General features: G+C 47.0%; 1 long non-coding RNA gene across 1 annotated transcript in view; it reads left to right on the forward strand.

Moving 5' to 3' along the window:
• Positions 1-691: 691 nt before the first annotated feature.
• The window catches only part of LOC143260260 (uncharacterized), a 35,772-nt gene continuing 22,068 nt past the window's right edge, over positions 692-14,395 (forward strand). The window contains exons 1-2 of the long non-coding RNA XR_013034394.1: positions 692-3,500; positions 3,568-3,911. This is a non-coding gene — a long non-coding RNA (uncharacterized LOC143260260). The remainder of the gene's footprint in view (positions 3,501-3,567; positions 3,912-14,395) is intronic.

The following is a 14,395-nucleotide window of genomic DNA, read 5'->3' on the forward strand; positions in this document are numbered from 1 at the left end:
TAAACAAGATATGCAGAGACGTAAACTGCGACTGACCCGCTGTCACCGACGGTATCCTGCGCTCTTAGAACGTAATTAATGGCCGTGCGAAGAAAATGGTATCGGGTGTCATTTCCTCGGACGGCCGAATGACGAACAACAAGGGCCCACAGTCAAGGCCTGAATTTTTCGGCAGTGAAACGTGGACTTCCGAACGAACGCGTCGAATAAACGATTATACGCGAACGAGTCTCAGTGATCTTTCTTAATATCCACAAGTGATTTGGATTATTAGTGATTAATTAACTGATCAATGTTTGATAACCATATCAGAGGTTCCTCCGACAGTATCCCTCGAATATTGCGGCCACCGACCTGGGATCAGCTGTTAGTTGTACGAGGTCAGTACATACGAGTCAGCAAATGCATTCTCAACTAAATGGGTGAGTTTCTTATTGATAATATTTTTCATATTTCTCTAATAAACTAATCCTTTACGTCCCTTAACGCGGTTATTTATTATTAAATCAGCTTTGCAAATCATTCGTTAATCTTCACTGTACATCTTGCATAAAAATTTCATATGGTACACACGAGGTGTCATGCACACCAGAAAATTAAAACGGCTGTCACGGTTAAACTACGTATAATTTCGAGTCTGAAAAATTAGTAAATATTCTTCAGACCTTCTAAAGTAGAGATGAACAGCGTTTTTCTTAAAAATATCACTTTTACGTAATAAAAAAAATCCGGGAAGTTCACGCTTCGTGACTTGTTCAATACTTCGAACGCGGCTCGAGTCCGTCCCGACCTTCTGTCAAAGCCTCGTGCTGCGGACTCTCTCTCTCTTTCGCACCGTCACCTCTCATTGGCCAGTGTTTTTCGTTAATAACTCGTAAACAAAGCCGCAGATTGCATTTTCGCAAAGGAAAAAGTTACTTCAAATGACCTCAGCTACCCCTCTTTTTCGGCTGTTAAAATAATTGTAGAACACCCTGTAGATAGCAAGGTATTCTATATCATTTGATAAATCATCTGTCTTAGAGATTATATGTTTAACAAAACTATTAAGGTAATTATTCATGGAAAAACTTCGATTTTCTTTAGTAAATAATCTAGCATAACTAATATTATTATCTGTATAATATTTGTGATTAATAGACCGTCAATTTGTAGATTAATAGACCTCTTCTCGTAGCAAAGAACAATGTTACTAAACTTATCAATATCAGACTTTTCAAACGCTAACGATAATGAAGGATATTTATGTTTATATATGGACTTCCTTAGTAAGCAGAGAATCGACAAGTCTAATTGATAGATAAGTCCAATCAATTGATGGGGAATACGTTGATAAGCATTACTCAATCCATCCCGTCTAGATCCATCTTGTAAATCATTAAGAAATTCCGAATCCTCATTGCTAGTATCATTTATATCAATGTGCCCACTTTTTGGTACCTTACTATCTTTGTCCGTAACAGTATGTTTACGTTTTCTAGAGCTTGCACCAATTTCACGATTTTCCTTACTTGTACTCCTTGAATGACCACTTTGTATGTGTGAGTTATTTTTAATATCTCGTAGTTGCATAGAAATGTAAGATTTGGAAATATTGTTCGAGTTTGAATCTATATCACATTACCACGAGCTTCCTCTCTAGAAACTTTCATGTTTCTCTTTATATCTTTTTCAATATTACTAAGAAGTGGTACAAAATGGTTCCTGTAATTCATCATATAAATAATATTATCAGCTGGATCCACCTTACCTAATTTTTGCGCCATACTTTTCATATATCAATTTTCCTTCAATTTCAGGACTTCCGCATAGAACATTTTTCAACTTTAGATTTCTTATTTCTGAACCGGAACCCATATTTTCAATATCTTCTGCAGTAAATTCAATGTTTGGAATATATTCACAAAGCTTTCATATTCTCCTTTTAAAGCATTACCCAAACATGAGCCTTCCTTTGACTGATTAACTTGTTGCGCATATTGCTTGCAACTTTCCTGTAAAGGCTTTATACTGAATCCTCTACTACCTGTAATCAGGTCCTCAAAAAAAAAAATAATCTACTTTACCCACAGCAGCTAATACGTAGGCTATAGATTCTGCAATCTCGGTCTTGCAAGCTCCTCTTCTGTCCAACCTTTTGTCCCAACACAAATCATCATATTTGGAAATATTTTTGATTAATTTCTTAAGCTTATCATGCAAAAACTTCATTGTTACAGCAATCAGGTTTGTTTCGTTCTTCTCTTTGAGCATTTGGTAGACTTTCAGTTGCAAACCTACTTCAAAGAGGTTAAAAAGAATTTCAAAGAAATTTCTCAGTGCTCTTTCTCTCTCGCCGTTGGATCTTTATCACCTCCTTTAGTATGTAGTTCTGCTTCAGATAATATTTGTCTGGCAAGCTCCTCTAATCATCGAAAGAGAGAGCAACAGAGGCAGAACAATACAAATAGTTAAAACCTTTCTAAATCTTGATCTAGAAACAGTTCTCACGGTAGTTGTTTTGATTTAAACAAAAGTAACCATATATTCTTAATTTAATGATAAAATATATGAAAGTATATACTAATTAAAGTGATATTATTCGACATAAAATAATGTCTTTAATTATAATGTTTAACCATTTTTTCGCAACGGTTTCCGTCGCACACGACGAATGCATCGCATTTGTAACGAGTCTGGAGACGATTTCTATGCAGTCTTCTTGTCTTATTGAATTTAATATCATGTGGCGTTATTTTATCGCGCTTGCATTTTTACATTGTACGAAATGTTTTAGAGTGAGAGAGCGAGAGAGAGAGGGGTAGATTAGAGAGGGAGCGCTTGCATTTTTACGACGTTGTGGAGAGTGAAGTGCGCGTGCGTGCATGTTAATAAATAGATGAAGCATAACGCGGAGCAAATTAAATCGTTGTCGTACAGTGGAAAGGTGCGTGTTGCTATAGACATATATTTTGCAAAAAGTAAGTTTACGTTTAAGATGCCCGCAATAGATTTTATTGTCGATATGGACGGTTTCTTCGTAGCCAACAAATTTAATTGTAAAGAATTAGCCATCGTAAATGCTCATAGCGCTGAATATGAATTATTTGAATTCGAATTGCGCGTTCGCTACATGGATTTATCCAGAAGCGATCAGAAGTCTGCATGGCATGTCTCGAATTTCGTGCACGGGATTCTATTTAAAAATTTATAGGGGAAAAAGAATTATCAACAAGAGGACATTGGCACTATTATAAAAAATTTCGTTCGAGACTACAAGGATCCCGTCGTCGCGTACAAACATTTAAAAAATATTTTAAATAAAATAGGAGTTCGCAGTTTCAATTTGGAATATCTCGGCTGTCCGAAATTCAATTCATTGATCGCGGAACCGATGAATCAAGAATACCACATACCATGAAGGCTCCATTGCTGGACGCGAACTTCGAAAGAGAAGATTCAATATCATTGTTGTTTGAGCAAAGTTCGTGTATTTTGGATGTGGCTAATGAAATCGAAAGGTAACACATTTTTTTTCTTTTTCTTTCAGTTACAATTATTTTTTATTTTTATCGCGCCTTTTTGTAGAGAGAGAAAGAGAGTGAGAGAGAACATTAGAACGTATGGATTATCGGTGCGAAGAGGACAGGCTTCGCAGCTTTGAAAATTGACCGGTCCCGTTTATTAAGCCGGAGGAGCTCGCGATCGCTGGATTTTATTATCTGAGGGAGGATGATTTCATGGAATGCTTCATGTGAGGCATAGAACTCTATTGGTGGGAAGCCTGGGACAAACCCATGTTGGAGCATCGCTTTTGGTCCAGGAATTGTCCGTACGATCCTCGAACGACGTCGATACCGCCAAGAAGCGTGGACGAGTGTGGCATCCTTCACCAGACGATGGAGGAGAAGACAGAGGCGTGTGCAATAATTGTGAGTTTGAAAATTAATGAAATTAAAAATTTATTTTAAAAAACGCTTGATTATAATATATGTTTAGCGCGCAATGTCCGTTTTGTCCATCAACGATGATGACGACAACGATGAATAAAAAAAATGTAATACAAAGTTTAAAATATTTTTTAATTTGTAAATTTGCTGTGTAAAAGCATACGCATCAATCGAAAATAGGGATACATCTCCGAGTTCAGGTAAAGTCGAATATTGGATAATAAGCACGAATCGAATTGGGTTGAGTTTCTCTTTAAATCGTTTCTCCTTTCGGTTTGTAACGCGAATGTCACGTACCGCGGTTTTTTCATTTGCGGAGCTGTTTTTATCGCCCACGTGTGCTTCGTGGTTGTATGCAGCATCGGATATTTGTACAGTAACCACGAACGGAAACTCATGCTGATCGATCTTTCGCTCTCAAGCATACGCAGCATCGACAACTTGTGTATTCCATCCAAAGTGACGTGCGGCATTCTCCATTGAATTTTATACAAATCCAGGACAGGTTTCGCATTGTCGGACCTGCTTCGTAACGCGTTAGCGTCGTTGCGCTCGCGAATCAAAATCAATCCGTGCCGAGCATTTATTACAACACGTTTGTAATCTTCGCAGAAGTCTAGCAATGTGTTCATATGCCCGCAAAAGTTGAAATGTAGCAAATTCGTAAGCGTTACGGTGAGAGTTTCCCTCCGTTGATCATCGTTTCTGTATATCCAGCCCGCGTTGGACAGCGTGTGACAGCCTACACGCCCCGTTACACCATCATAACAACATCCGGTTGAGGTCCAGCCGACTACGATCCACGTGGAGCGAGATAAGAGCCTGCTCCACGTGGAGCGAGATAAGAGCCTGTATAAAATCACCGCACATCAAAGACAGACCATTGAGTTGGAATCAGGGTTTTGACCCATACACATCAAATTGCTGTCCGTCGTTACTATTAAAATTTGTACTGTGTTCATTTATTGTATTGTACATTCAGGCGTAACCAGCTTGAATGAAATAAAGTTTTTTATATATCTAAGTGTGAAAATTTACATCACAAGCGCGTTGCTCTTCGTAATGTTCAGACTGATGTAATTCTTCAAGATCGTCGTTGTACCGGGATTTCTGGACCGATCGATTTCCACTCCGTTCAGTTCATAACGTATCTCGTCGAACATAAACGCTACCGCATTGTTCTCTAGAGCCACCGTGTCGTTGGTCGATCCTCCCGGTAGGCTGAGTCTTCCCTCCACGTATAGGAAGCTTTTACACGGAAGAGTGTACAAGTCTTGATGTTGAATGGGTATTCTTATCTCATCACTGTTTCCAAACGTTGTGTTGGCGTACGTATTGTAGATGTGCATGTCGATCGTAGTTATTCGATTGTCGAAGATTGGTGCCTCAGAGATGTTCAGAATGTCGTCGGACATGGCGGTGAAGCGAGTTCGATTACTTGGTAACGATGAATCCCAAAGATCGCAGATATTCCATGTTTCGGTTAGTTTCCTCGTCTTCTTCTTCTACTTATTGTCGAAATGGCGCGCCGTTTTTTATGTTCGACGTATTCGATATCCTATTATTATTATTATGAATTAACATAACGGCTATGTCAAGGTTATGAGACGATTCGACGAACGTCCAGCCGAACCGTGATTTCTTCGTTTCGAAAATCAATCAAACGTGCAGACTGGTCCACGATGCGAACCGTTAAATCTTCCATTGATCGTGTAACGATCAGGAGGTAAATGACTCGTGCCGGTGTTTCCGATATTTTATACTCCGGCGACGTGTTAGGCGCGAATTCGTGTATCGTGTGAATCAGTTTCCCGTTATCGTACGAACCGGTGGTTACGTTGCATTCTATTCGAATAATATTCGTGTTAATGATATTCACGGAAGTGTGCGATACATGCCACGTGTTCGGTGATAGAATGCGATTCCTAGAGAATCCTAGGATTGGACCCACGGTGTCGGGTTTCGTAAAATCTATCTTATATGCGCTTTTAATTTCGCTTTTCATAGTATTGTTGATCGCTCGTAGGATCAGCAGATATTCTACATCGTTGTTATCTTTGGCTGGAGAAGGATACCGCGCGCTTATCTCACGCCTCAAGTAAGCGTTGATCGCCCCCAGTTCGTACGAGCCGTCCGGGATGTTTATCTCCTCACCCTCGTCGCCGAAATAGAATTTATTGTCTCCGATTGTCGAAAAAGAAACTTTAGCCTCGGACAAAAATTAATTTATAGTTTACTTAGGACTGAGATTCGAAAATATCAGATTACGTTTCCGCCGGTTCCGTCAACACGCACCGACGGTGATGTAAACTGTATATCAAAGATACCGCTATACAGGGTGTTCGACGATTATTTTAACAGCCAAAAATGAGGGGTAGCTGAGGTCATTTGAAGTAACTTTTTCCTTTGCGAAAATGCAATCTGGGGCTTTGTTTACGAGTTATTAACGAAAAACACTGGCCAATGAGAGGTGACGATGCGAGGGAGAGGGTCCGCGAGAGAGTCCGCAGCACGAGGCTTTAACAGAAGGTCGGGACGGACTCGAGCCGCGTTCGAAGTATTGAACAAGTCACAAGGCGAGAACTTACCGGATTTTTTTACTACATAACAGTGATATTTTTAAGAAAAACGCTGTTCACCTTTACTTTAGAACGTCTGAAGAATATTTACTAATTTTTCGGACCCGAAATAATATGAAGTTTAACCGTGGCAGCCGTTTTAATTTTCTGGTGTGCATGACACCTCGTGTGTACCACTCAACTGGCTCTGCAAAAGAAATTACTGAGTATAAAATTGCAAAGTGATACCCCATTGATGAGACACTTCACGACATTTGATGGCCTAATCACTGAATTGAAAGCAGCTGGAGGAAAATTAGAAGAGATAGATGTAATTTCTCATTTGTTATTAACACTTCCATCATCTTATGATGGAATGATAACAGCTATTGAAACTTTAGCTGAAGACAACTTAAGTATTGCATTCGTAAAAACCAGGCTATTGGATCATGAGGTGAAGTTGTTAAATGAGAATGCCGATTCAAGTATAAAGATTCTCCGGGCAATTAAACAAAATAATAATAAAAGGAGATTCACTAATCAAGACTTTCCTATAAAAACAAAAAACGTGGAAATTTTTAAATACGAAATAAAACGTCTACGAACATGAAGACAAAATGTTACCAGTGTGGAAGAAAAGGTCATATAAAGAAGGATTGTTACTACCACAAGAGAACCATGGACTATAAAAATAGCGAAAACAGGAGAACATTACAAACAGTGCAGTGTGTGCAGCAAAATACAAATGCTGCAAATACAGATGGATTTGCATTCATGGCAGGATATGTGGAATGCACTGAAGATAGAAGAGAACGGGTTTAATTTTTATTGGATTCAGGAGCGTCCGACCATATTATCAATAGGGTAGACTTAGCAAAACGAGGAGCTGAAGACACCGATCAGGATATCAGTGACAAAATCTGGAAAATACATCATGGCAACAAAAAGGGACACACTGGAAGTACTCAGTGACACAGGAGTCGCAGGAGAATTGAAGGACGTCCTATATTCGCCGGAAGTACCATATAACTTGCTCTCTGTATCAAAGATGCAAAGTATGGGTAATACGATTGTATTTGATAAACAAGGTGTACAGATTTTTAAATCCGGTAAGGCGATCATCAGGGGTAAGTCCTCGAACAATCTTGTTACAATAGATTTTAAAATAAAGCATGAACAAGTAAACTCAGTCCAAATGTACAGTATTATCAAAGGTAATTTTGAACTATGGCATGAACGCTTGGGACATATTGAAAAAAGTAAATTCTTAGAGTTAAGAAATAAAGGAATGATTAGCGATGTCGAATTGGTAAATAAAATAATACCAAATAATAACTTATGCGAAGCTTGCGTTAATGGAAAACAAGCACGATTGCCGTTTAAAAAGGAAAAAGATAAAGATCATGTAAAAAGACCTTTGTTTATAGTACATACGGACGTGTGCGGTCCAATCACTACTTCCACAAATAAAATATTTAAGAATATTTGATTCTACACTATATGTGCATGATAAAACTAGTAAAACCAAATGTAACGAAAAGACATGGAAAGGAATACTAGCAGGCTATGAAACAAACGGGTATAGAGTGTGGGACGTGAAAAGGAAAAGTATTTCGTTGTCAGGGATACAATATTTGACGAAGTTAATTTCCTAAAGTCAAGGCCGGTAGCAAATGTTAAAGAGATTAGTTGTGAAAAATCTCAAAATAAAATTGAAATTTCTAACGTAATGTCAAACTCAATAAAGGAATTAAAGAAATCTGATAATGGCAAACCAGATAGTTTAAGTTCGGAAAATATCGGAAATAAAACTGATGTTTCTGACGTAAAGTCAAAATCAGTGGGTGATCATAGTAAGTCTGTTGATGGAAAAACAGATAAACTAGAGAGTATAAATTCAAACAGAATCAATGAAAAATTCCATAATGATAATATTGAAATAACAGTAGATAGGTCTTCTTCTCAGAATAGTACAAATACAGATAGTACAAATAGCAGTAAAAGAATGTTATCAGAACCAAGAAGGAGTGATAGGATTAAAAGGAAACCGCACATTTCATATGATGAAGAGGACATGCCGATTGATTATATGATGTGTGCACAATCGGTAGTTTGTGAAACTCCTGCATCATATCAGGAAACAAATAACAGAAATGATAGGGAACAATGGGAACAAGCTATTAGAGAAGAAATTAATTCTCTTATGGTGAATAAAACTTGGACATTAGTACCAAGTCCTAGCAATAGAAATATAATAAATTGTAAATGGGTATTTACGATAAAAGATGATGAATTTGTAAACCCATTAAGATATAAAGCTCGGCTGGTTGCAAAAGCGTTTAGCCAAAAGTATTTAGTAGATTATAATGAAACCTTTGCTCCGATTGCAAGGATTTCAAGTTTCAGATTTATAATTGCTTATGCTAATCAATTTAATTTATTAATCCATCATATGGATGTAGAAACCGCATTTTTAAACGGTATATTAAAGGAGGAAATTTATATGAGAGTACCTGAGGGAATTGAAAACAAACAGAATCAAGTTTGTAAATTAAATAAAGCTTTGTATGGATTAAAACAAGCAGCAAGATGCTGGTTTGAAGAATTCGAAAAGGCTCTTAAAAAGATTTTCAGAATTCCCCAGTTGACCGTTGTACTTACATTTTAGATAAAGGAGATATTTCAAAAAATATCTATGTAGTTTTGTATGTCGATCATTTGGTAGTTGCGACAGCTAATATCGTAAAGATGAATAATTTCAAAGACTACTTAATGAACAGGTAATGAACAGTTTCATTAGAATTGAAAGGAGTGGAGAAAATATAACTCTAGACCAAAGTACTTATATTAGAAAAGTATTGAAGAAATTTAATATGGATAATTGTAAACCCATAAATACTCCACTTGAAAGTAAGCTTAATTATGAAGCCCTGAATTCAGACGAACAATATGAGGCACCTTGTCGAAATGTTATTGGTTGTTTGATGTATATTGTAACATACGAGGAATCTTCCCACGTATTTTTTATATTCCTTCCTGAAGGCATACGCCAGGCTGGCGGCAGCCAGTCGGGGGTGGATTTGTATATCGTGAGTCGAATGCCTCCGAGGGGGTACGACGACGAACGTTCTGGAACCGGACCACGTAGCAAGCTTAATTATGAAGCCCTTTTTTTTTTTTTTTTTTTTTGTTTAACGTGGGGGAAATCTGCTGGTCGGGGGTAGTGCGGGTAGTGCGGGGTTCGACCCGCTAAAACCCACACGGCGGCCTAGGGCGCTGGCGAGTAGCGGGGGAGCCACGGGAACTCTCAAAGAACACAACCGCGGCTCCCCCTCGCCTGGCCGGCCACCAGGATGGAATGGCGGTGGCCGGCCGCGTCCCGGGGGGGAGATTATCCACCCCCCATGAATCATCTTGATTCGGCGGTGCGGGGGACCGCACCCCACACTGCCTCGTCACTCCCAATATGGGGAGGACATCTTCAGTTGGCAGGCGGCGGGCAATTAAACCAGTAATCTGGTACACCCGCCGCCCGCCTATTCTCATCTGCTCGGGGTGGGGGGCTCTAGGTGTGGGCGCACACGCCGCACCCCCCGCTCACGGCGACCCCGCTCGGCAGCCTCCTTCTGCAGCATCACCTCTTCGCAGAAGGCGATGGCTGCCGCCCATTTTCTCGGGCTCTCCAGCATGGCCCCAACTAAGCTGGAGAGAGCGAGGTCGCGACCAACTTCCCGTCTTAGGACTCGGCGCAGCACTGAAAAGGCGGGGCATACCTCCAGTGTATGCTGCGCCGAGTCCTCCTCCGCGCCACAGTGGTGGCACACCGTCGTCGCTTCCCGACCGATGCGACACAGGTATACACCGAAGCAGCCATGCCCGGTGAACACCTGCGTCGCACGGTAGGTGAGCCTGCCAAACCGCCTCTCCCGCCACGAGGTGAAGTGTGGCAGGAGAGCCCCAGGGACGCGCTCGCCGGCATGGGAACAAAGCTCCGCATGCCATCTGGCGAGCGCAAGTCCCCGAGCCTGGAGCTCGAAGCACTGGACCGCCTCCTGCTCCGGCGGGTCCCCCCGAGCCCGGCCAGCGATGCATATGCGCCTATAAACATAGGCGCGCATCGCCGCCTGCAGCTCGAAGGGAATTTCTCCCGCCAGAGCAAGCGCCGCCACGGTAGACGTGGTGCGGTAACCTCGTATGAGACGAAGGGCCATTTGTCTCTGAAGCCGGCGCAACAACAAAGTGATGCGCCGGCTTGCCCTCGCGGACGGCGCCCAGATCGGGGCGCCGTACAAGGCCATGGACCGCACCACGCCTAGGTATAGGCGACGCACCATGTTATCCGGTCCCCCGAGATTGGGCAACAGGCGGCCGAGCGAGGCCGCCGCCCTCTCAACCCGGGGGACGAGGCGGCCGAAATGCGCCCCGAATCTCCCGTGGCTGTCGAGGATCAGTCCGAGATACTTGATCTCGGACTTCACCTCGACGAAGGCTCCTCCAACCCAGATCCACGATCCGGCCGGTGGCCGCGACCGAGGCCGTCCAAACCAGACGGCCTCGGCCTTCTCCGGGGCCATCTTCAGCCCCAGATCGTGGATCTTCGCGACGACGGCTGCCACCGCAACCTCTGCTCGTCGGATGGTCCTCTCGAAGGTGTCCCCGACGGTGACCACCAACGTGTCGTCCGCATAGCAGACAAGGGTGGCACCGTCGGGCAGGGAGGCCTTCTCCAGGACTGCGTTATATCCCAGGTCCCACAGGAGTGGTCCTAACACGGACCCCTGTGGGACCCCGCAGTCCACTTCCCTCCGTATCGTCCCGTTCCGGCCCAGGTATTCCACCCACCTGTCCCGCAGGTAGGCCCCGATCACCCGCCTCAGATAGGGAGGCACCTGGTGTTCAACCAGGGCCTCCCTAATGGCGGACCAGGGCAGGGTGTTAAACGCATTGACGATGTCGATCGACACCGCCAAGCAGACCCCGCCCCGTGCCACGGCATTGTCCGAGAGGGACTTTAGACGGTCGATTGCGTCGACCGTCGATCGCCCCTCCCGGAAGCCGAACTGGCAGTCCGCCAGATCGGGGCCGACGCGGGACAGGTGCCTGGCGAGGCGGGCAGCAATGATCTTCTCAAAGATCTTGCCCACCTCGTCCAGGAGGCAAATGGGCCGGTACGCGGAGGGAGAATCCGCAGGCCTCCCATCCTTCCTTAAGAGGACCATCCGACTTCTCCTCCAGAGGTCCGGGAACACCCCGGACCTCAGGAACCCGGAGAAGAGGCTTCTGAGCCTCCCGCCCAGGACGCTCATGGCAAGCAACCAGACCCGGCCGGGGATACCGTCCGGCCCCGGGGCAGTATTCTTGCCCCGAAGCCATTTGACTACCCCGGCCATTTCCTCCGGCGCGACCTCCAGATCCGGGGACCACTCATGTCCCTCTAGCTGAGGGACGGGCCGGGACGCCTCCCCGCTGACGGGGAATAGCGCGTCCACGACCCGTCCGAGCATCCCCGGATCCAGGCTTTCCGTCAGAGGGGGCGCCCAGGGACGTAAACGTCCCATCGCCATTTTGTATGGGCGCCCCCACGGATCTCGGTTCAGAGACCCGAGAAAGTCGCGCCAGGCCTGGCTCTTCGCCTGCCTGATGGCCAGCTGCAGGGCGACCACCTTCTCCCTGTATCGCCCATACAGCTGGATAGCCAGCTCCACGTCGGAACGTCGTCGTCGACGGGCGCGGGCGTACTGGCGTCGCGCGCGGACGCACTCTGTGCGTAAATCCGCTATCGCGCGCGACCACCAGTACACCGCCTTCCTCGGGAAGACCCTGGCCCGGGGCATGGCGACGTCGCAAATCGACGTCATTGCGCCCCGGAACCAATGGGCCTCCCTTGTCCCGTCGACTGGCCCGGCCAGTGTTGCCGGCCAGGCCACGACGTGGGATGCCGCCATCAGAGCGTCCTGGTCGAGGCGCTTCAGCGCCCACCGTGGCTGAGGCGATCCCTCATCAGCGGGGCGACGTCGGGGCGTCGATGGGGCGGCGGAGAGGCCGAGAACAATGTATCTGTGGTCGGACAGCGTCTCGACCTCCTCCGCCACCCTCCACCCCGTAATACGGCGCACGGCCGGGGGCGTTGCCCATGACAGGTCAACGATGGACCCCCCGTTATACCGCACGCACGTATGGACCGAGCCCGTGTTTAGGAGACAGAGCCCGAGTCCCGCCGCCCAATCAAGCACCTCCCGGCCCCTCGGGTCCGTCCTGGGGGAACCCCAAGCTGAAGACTTGGCGTTGAAGTACCCCAGGACCAGCACCGGACGTGGCTGGCAGCGAGAGACGCATCTCCCCACCACGTCCAGATACTGTTCATACTCCTCGAGGGACCACCTCGGAGGTGCGTAGATCGCCACAACCACGGTGCCGCCCCAGTCAACGGCCAGGTATCCCCGGCCGCGCTCGATAACGGAGCACGCCGGGGACCCCGGCCGGCCTGCCCATATTATAACAGCGGAGCCGTCCAAGTCCCCCATCCAATGAGGATGGTCGGGGACCCGGTACGGCTCCGCCGCTACGGCCAACCCGGCACCCCGCTCGGCCAGGAATTGCACAAAAAGGTCTTGTGCCCTGACCGAGCGGTTCAGGTTGGCCTGAATAATAGGGCCAGTAGGCCCCATTACTCCGGCGCCTCAATCTCCATCGCCGCCGCGGGAGCGGTGGCGTCTGGGGTTTTATCAGCCCCAACCGCCCCCGCGGGCGCAACGGCGGCATCCTTGGGTGCCGGATCCTTTGTATTAGTAGCTGCCACGGCGGCTGCCGCCTTGGCCGTCGTGGTTCTCCTACCCCTGCTCCCTCTGCCGCGTCTCGCGCTGGCAGGGCACGCCCGGCTGCCGAGGCGGTGGCCGGCCGGCTTGCCAGCACCCGCGCAAAGCGGGCTCTTTGGCTGTTCAGTGCAGCCAGCCACCTTATGGTCCTGACTGCCGCACCCAAAACAGCAGCCGGACCGATCCTCAGCCGCAGTGCACCGCTGCCTCGTGTGGCCTAAGCCAAAGCAGCGGTAGCACTGCAAGGGCCGGGCGCTGAGGGCCTCCACTGTCGCCTGGGTCCAGCCCACTGTCAGTTTGCCGGCGACCGCAACTTTGCGTGCGGCCGCAGCAGGGCACTGGACCCAGAGGGTGCCCAAACCAGAGGGGGAAGACCGGATTTCGCCGGTCTTCACATCCCCCCGGTCGCACCCTCCCACACGGGCGACAGCTGCAGCGACCTCCACCGGCGTGGTCGAGTCGACCAGGCCGCGCACCCTAAGGTCGGCCTTTTTGATTGGGCACGCGACCTTCACGCCGGTCCCTGCCAGCGCGTCAGCCATCTTAGAGGCCAGGGCAGTGGCCTTGGCTGCGCCATCAGCTCCGGGGACCTCTAAAATTATTGCCCCCGTCACCGCTCTCCTCGGCTTCAGCGAGGCGATGCCAATTTCTGCCAGGTCTATTTTGGACCTGGCAGTGGCCATCGCCTCGGCGTAAGTCATCGCCCCGCCGGCCGGTACCGTTAGAGTAACGGCAGCCGTGCGGGGTGGACGCGGCGGCAGGGGAGCCCTTTTGGGAGCAGCCGGTGCCACCCGCCTCGCCGCCCTCTGGGTCAAAGCAGCCTTGGCAGCTGCCGCAGGTTTATCTGCGGCAGCCGCCCTTTTGGCCTTCCGGCCAACTACCTTTGACCACACCTCAGTTGGAGGTGTGGTGGAGGGCGGCGCAACAGTAGGGGCGGGCTGCATTTGTGTCGCCTTAGCGACCACAGTCCCTCCCCCACTGCCACCCTTTTTCTTTCCCCCCCTCCTGTCCATCGGCAGGGGTGGGGCGGACGGCACGGGTGCCGCCGATCGTGGGCCTCGCACCCGCGGGACCAGCTCCCTTCTGAACGATG

The sequence above is a fragment of the Megalopta genalis genome, chromosome 11, assembly GCF_051020955.1.
Source record: "Megalopta genalis isolate 19385.01 chromosome 11, iyMegGena1_principal, whole genome shotgun sequence".
NCBI lineage: Eukaryota > Metazoa > Arthropoda > Insecta > Hymenoptera > Halictidae > Megalopta > Megalopta genalis.